This window comes from Tachypleus tridentatus, chromosome 13, assembly GCF_004210375.1.
Source record: "Tachypleus tridentatus isolate NWPU-2018 chromosome 13, ASM421037v1, whole genome shotgun sequence".
Lineage (NCBI taxonomy): Eukaryota > Metazoa > Arthropoda > Merostomata > Xiphosura > Limulidae > Tachypleus > Tachypleus tridentatus.
In genome coordinates this window covers 72,148,488-72,154,702 of record NC_134837.1, presented here as the reverse complement: position 1 = coordinate 72,154,702, position 6,215 = coordinate 72,148,488, and positions in this window count along the sequence as shown.

Genomic DNA, 6,215 nt, shown 5'->3' with positions numbered 1-6,215 from the left:
TCAGCAAAACCAGCAGCAACGTATTCCATAAGTCAATTCCTCGAGGAAAATAAAACTCTAAAGTGAAGCCTAGTTTTTATATGCAAAAAAAACGGATCGTTTTGGTGTTTAAAATATTTTGCATAGAGTAAGAAACAATATAAAGTCGTTCCTTTATATTGGTTTATTTATGGTTTAAGTTGTTATAGTTGTATAAGTAAGGCTTCTTTTAATTTTGCGTTAAACCTTAAATATAAATGAACACCTTTATACCTATATTAATATAATAAAATAAATAAAATTATATATTCAAAAAAAACATCTGATTAAAACATCAGTACCGCTACTCTGTTTTCCACCACAGTTACACAACCCACTTTCAAACGGTCAGTTACCTATTTCTTTGTGAACCTGAATACGAAGGTCGAAACGTTGTTCTTACTTCTTTCTAAAATATTTTCTCAACCAAACGAACATTTTTTTGCATATAAATTTCAACAAGTGGGTTTCTCGACATCACTTGAAGCCTAGTTTGTGTTTTCCAAATCATAAACTAATGTTCTATCGTCTTATTGACTTCATAACATAGAACAAAACAAATCAGAAACCTTTATTCTATGGATTAAAACAGAAATGATTGTAAGCTTCAATAATATCACCTCTTATCTTCCTTTTTTCAAGAGAAATAAATTGATTGATTTTAGCTTATTCCTGTAAGATAATCCTTCTATCGCCATCCTAGTGGCCATTTTCTGAACACTTTTCTGTAATTCAGTATTGTTTCTTTGATAAACATATACACAGTAACCAAAGAAATGCCTTAATAATGAGTGAAACATCTTGTCTCTCGTAGGTCAGGGGTAACTTTACAGTTTTACAACGCTAAAATCTGGGACTTAATTTCCCGCAGTGACAGATTACACATAGTCCACTGTGTACCTTTATGTTAACTGGAAAAACAAAAGGACAGTTACATAGCCATTTTTCTGGCTTGTGATCAATATTTCTATAAATACAATCTTTGAATTATATTAACTTCACTTCTAGAAACAGAATACTGTTCATAGCATGAGTGATTGATTTGGTTTGAATTTCGCGCAAAGCCACATGAGGGCTATCTGCGCTAGGTGTCCCTAATTTAGCAGTGTAAGACTAGAGTTAAAGCATCTAGTCATTACCACCCACCGCCAGCTCTTGGACTACCCTTTTATCAACGAATAGTGGGATTGATCATTACATCATAACGCCCCACGGCTGAAAGGGCGACATGTTTGTGTGACGTGGATTCAAACCCACGGCCCTCGGATTACGAATAGAGTGTCTTAACCGCCTGGCCATGCCGGGCCAAGTGACTTGTACACCAGCATTTCAAAATTATTTTCTTACATCACACCATGAAGTAACCTTACACTTACTATAATATCTGTCCATCTTGCGAATTTATTATAACCAATCTGAAACATCCTACAAGTGCCCAACAGTTTAACATCATCAGCGGAATGTACTAACGATGTCCTCAATGACAGAAACCCAAGAATTGACCTCTGAGGCACTTCATTAGAAATATGGGTCTAGTTTGGCTGGACTCCACTAATCTCAGCTTTTGCCTTCTTCCATGGAATCACTGTATAATCCAATTAACTATTCTATCCCCCAACCAGTACTATGTGATATTCTTACCTAATCTTTTTTATACAACCTTATAATGTTTGCCTTCTGAAAATCTAAGTATAGCTTCACACCCTTCTCATTGTCCAGATAACAAGTAGCATTTTCTACAAAAGATAACAGATTAGTAAAATAAGGTTTCCCTTTGAGGAGTCCACTTTGAATTTCTTTTATGGTATCATACTTCATTGAATGATTTTAGTGAAGATTGCTTTATCAGACATTAGAATTTTCTTCACTACAGAAGTAAGACTGACTGACCTATGATTTCTAGAGCAACTCTTATTAACCCCTCATCACGAATTACCAACATCAGCAACTTTCTATTCTAAAGCCATCTGCTGATAACTGACCTTCAAAATGGAAACATGGAGGTTACACATATAATTTTCAACTATTTTACAACCATGTCTGGCTCTAGTGCTTCAGTTTTATCTCAGTCTTTCTACTTACCACATGATGTAGGTCAATTCCAATATTGCCCACAGAATGTTCGAGATCAAGAATGTTTTAAAAACATTTCAAAAACTTAATCATAATTCGATAAGAACATCAGTACTTTTAAGGTCCCAATTATCTTATTAACATTTTTCTTATCCTTAATATACTTAAAACATCCTTGCTGTTGGTTCAACATTATTAGTCGGTCGTTTCTTTAAACACTATTAGAAATTCTACTGTCATTTTAACCACATGCATAGCTTCCTTCCAGCATTGTTTTAAATTGAAAATGATCAAACTAGTAGCATTTATCTGTGTTTTTCTTTACAACTCTGCTAACCATATCCTCATTAATACAATAAATGTAAAATAGCGTTCTTTCTGGTTGATTTTCTGGGCAACTGATACATAAAACCATTGTGAATTACTTCAAGAAATCTATTTTCTTCACCACAAGACTCCATACAGTCGCAATCAGTGACTCCCATAACTGAAAGATCAATCACAGAAATTCGTGCAAAAAAAGAAAACCAGGAACAATTTTAAAAATGCACAATAAAAAATTTCATTTGGCATGGTGCCAAGGTTTAACACTGCATATGTTTTGGCAGCTGCCTTTATCACGACTAAAACTTAGAAACATAGATAGCAACCTGAAAGCTTTATAAGAAAGAAGTTTTAAGTCGTATATTTTAAGGGGTAATACGAATGTTTATCTTACTGAATAACGTGCACTAACACCAGCTCACCATAACTCTCTGTGAAAAAAACAACAAATATATATACACTGGTGGCCAAAATCTTAAGGCCAATGAACATAAAGAAAAATATGCATTTTGCGTTATTAGACTCAACCACTTATTTGAGTAGAGCTTCAAAAAATGAAAATATGAAAAGGGAAAATAAAAATAAAAACTGTTTTAGCATTTACTAGGGAAAATGTGAACACTATTAAATTAGACTAAATACTAGCTGGTCAAAAGTTTAAGACCATACTGAAGCGAAGCGTTAATCTGTAAACACGTAACGAAATTTAGTCATTTGTGTTCAAGCACTAGCGTTGTCAACATCTCCCACTGACATCTTCTATGTTACATAGGGTAAAAACATGGCAAAGAGTAAAAAGTGTTTGAACGTGTGAGAATTGTCGAGCTGCAAAAGCAAGGTCTCTCTCAACATGCCATCGCTGGTGAGATTGTGCGTAGTAAAACTGCTGTTGCAAATTTCTTAAAAGACTCTGAAGGATACGGAACGAGAATTTCAAGTGGTCGACCCAAGAAAAATTCGCCGGTGTTGAGCAGGAGGATTCGATGGGTTGTCCGGCAAGACACTAGCCGGTCGTCGAACCAGATTAAGGCCCTTACAGACGCAGAATACAGCTCAAGAACAATAAGACGACATCTACGAGAGAAAGTCTTTAAAAACCGTAAACGTCTTCAAAAGTCACGCCTCCTTCCACACCACGAAACAGCTCGGTTAAACTTTGCTGAGAAGCACCAAATATGAGACGTAGAAAAGTGAACGAAGATTTTGTTCTCTGATGAGAAAAAAATGTGACCTGGATGGTCCAGATTGCTTCAAACGTTACTGGCACGATAAGGATATCCCACCGGAGACATTTTCTACATTACAGTGGAGGAGGTTCCATCATGATCTGGAGTGCTTTCTCCTTCCATGGAACAATGGAGCTTCAGGTTATACAGGAGCGTCAAATAGCAGCTGGCTACATTGGCATATTGGAGAGAGCATCCTTATTGACTGAAGGCCCTCGCTTGTGTGGAAATGACTGGATCTCTCAGCACGACAACACTGCAATCCACAATGCCCGCAGGACAAAGGACTTTTTCATGGCTAATAACGTGTTTCTTTTCGACCATCCAGCATGTTCGCCCGAACTGAGCCCCATTGAAAATGTGTGGGGGTGGATGGCAAGGCAAGGTCTATAGAAATGGACGTCAATTCCAAAGAGTGCATTATTTTCGTGAAACCATCTTCACCCCTTGGAATAATATTCCAGCCAGCCTTCTGCAAACGCTTATATCGACCATACCAAAGCAAATGTTTGCGGTTATTCGCAATGACGGCCATGCAACTCACTACTGAGACCACTTGTTGGGCATTTGCTACCCTGTTTAGAACTTTTTTTTTTGGTATGGTCTTAAACTTTTGACCAGCTAGTATTGAAGCTAATTTCATAGTGTTCACATTTTCCCTATTAAATGCTAAAAACGTTTTTATTTTTATTTTCCCTTTTCTTATTTTCATCTTTCAAAGCTCTACTCAAATAAGTGGTTGAGTCTAACAATGCAAAATGCATATTTTTCTTTATGTTCATTGGCCTTAAGATTTTGGCCAGCAGTGTGTGCATACATATAGAATTTATGGCATGAAACTTCTTTTGGTTCCTGGTATTAAACACTTTACGTATTCAGTTTATTTAAATTTATTTCTACTATTTTACCAACTGACCTATTTTAGCAAATAAAGAAATTAATGTATTTCTATTGCGTAAGTTTGGTTTGGCTTGTTTTGAATTTTGCGAAAAGCAACACGAGGGCTATCTGTGCTACCCGTCCCTGATTTAGCAGTGTAAGACTAGAGGGAAAGCAGCTAGTCATCACCACCCACCGCCTACTCTTGAGCTACTCTTTTACTAACGAATAGTGGGATTGACCGTTACATTATAATGCCCCATGGCTGAAAGGGTGAGCATGTTTGGTGTGACCGAGATTCTGTTGCATAAGAAACTTTGCATTAATAATTTTCAAAATTACTTTTAATTTGACCAATGAATTTTATTTCATTCACACCTAATTTCATATCTATACTTTTATATAAAGTGTATTGTTTTACCTTTATTATCAAAATATTGTTGTAATTTTATTAATTGGTTTTAAAATTGAAATAAAGTTATATCTGCTGAATATTTTGACGGTTTGTATATGTATATATAATGATATACATGGTAATATTACAGTGGCGACGCTAGGATATTTTCGGGTTGAGGTAAACTGTGGAGGACTTCCCAAAATGCCATCAATATGGAGTATAGATGGTAAATAATTTACCATGAATATATGTAGGTAACAATATTGGGGGGCTGAGTGGGTTTGGCTCAATTGGGGATAGACTCAAGCCCCCCTTAGCGCCGCCACTGTAATATTACTACATCATTAAATTTATTATCATGGACAACAATTCGTCGACTATATTTTTATTATCAAATTTGAATTTTACACAACAGTATCTGGTTGTAAAAAAAAAAAAAAAAGCGACGAGACAGAGGACGGTGTCAAAAGTTAGTCTAGCAGAAGTAGGATTAACCATAAGGTCATTTCTTTAAATGTCTAGCAACAGTAGACGTGTTGGCGATGTGGAACTTCATTGACGCACATGCTTATGACACAGCGACTACTTGTTAAGGCAAAAACATTTTGGCTGAATAGTTTAGCTCAGCTAAATTCCTTGTGGCATTATTTATATTGAAGAAGTAGTAAACTTTTGTTGTTTTTCACCATCTACAGATGGCAGCACGCTACAAAAATGTAACTGATGACTAGAAAGAATTTTCTAAAGGTAACTTATGGTAATCACGCATCCACCTGAGTTGATCTGGTTTGGTTTGTTTTGAATCTTGCGCAAGCTACAGAAGGGCTATCTGCGCTAGCCGTCCCTAATTTAACAGAGTAAGATTAGAAGGAAAGCAGTTAGTAATCACCACCCACCGCCAACTCTTGGGCTACTCTTTTATGACCCTTTATTATACTATATTTTGCATTGTACCATCATCCGTTCTTTATTACATTATCCAGTTTACTAAACCATTTCCCGTCCTTTATTATATTATATAGTATATTCTGTCTAAAAGCTGGAATAGGTTACTCTTGTAAGATATTCTATCTAACAGTTAGAGTAGACTACCTTGTAAGATATTTTATCTAACAGTTAGAATAGGCTACCTTGGTAAAATATTCTATCTAACAGTTCGAGTAGGCTGTGCTGGTATGATATTCTATGTAACAGTTCGAGTTGGCTATCTTGGTAAGATATTCTGACAGCTCAGTGGGCTACCTTGGTAAGATATTTTGTTTACTAGTTGGAGTGCTTTACTTCCAGTTAATTTTGTC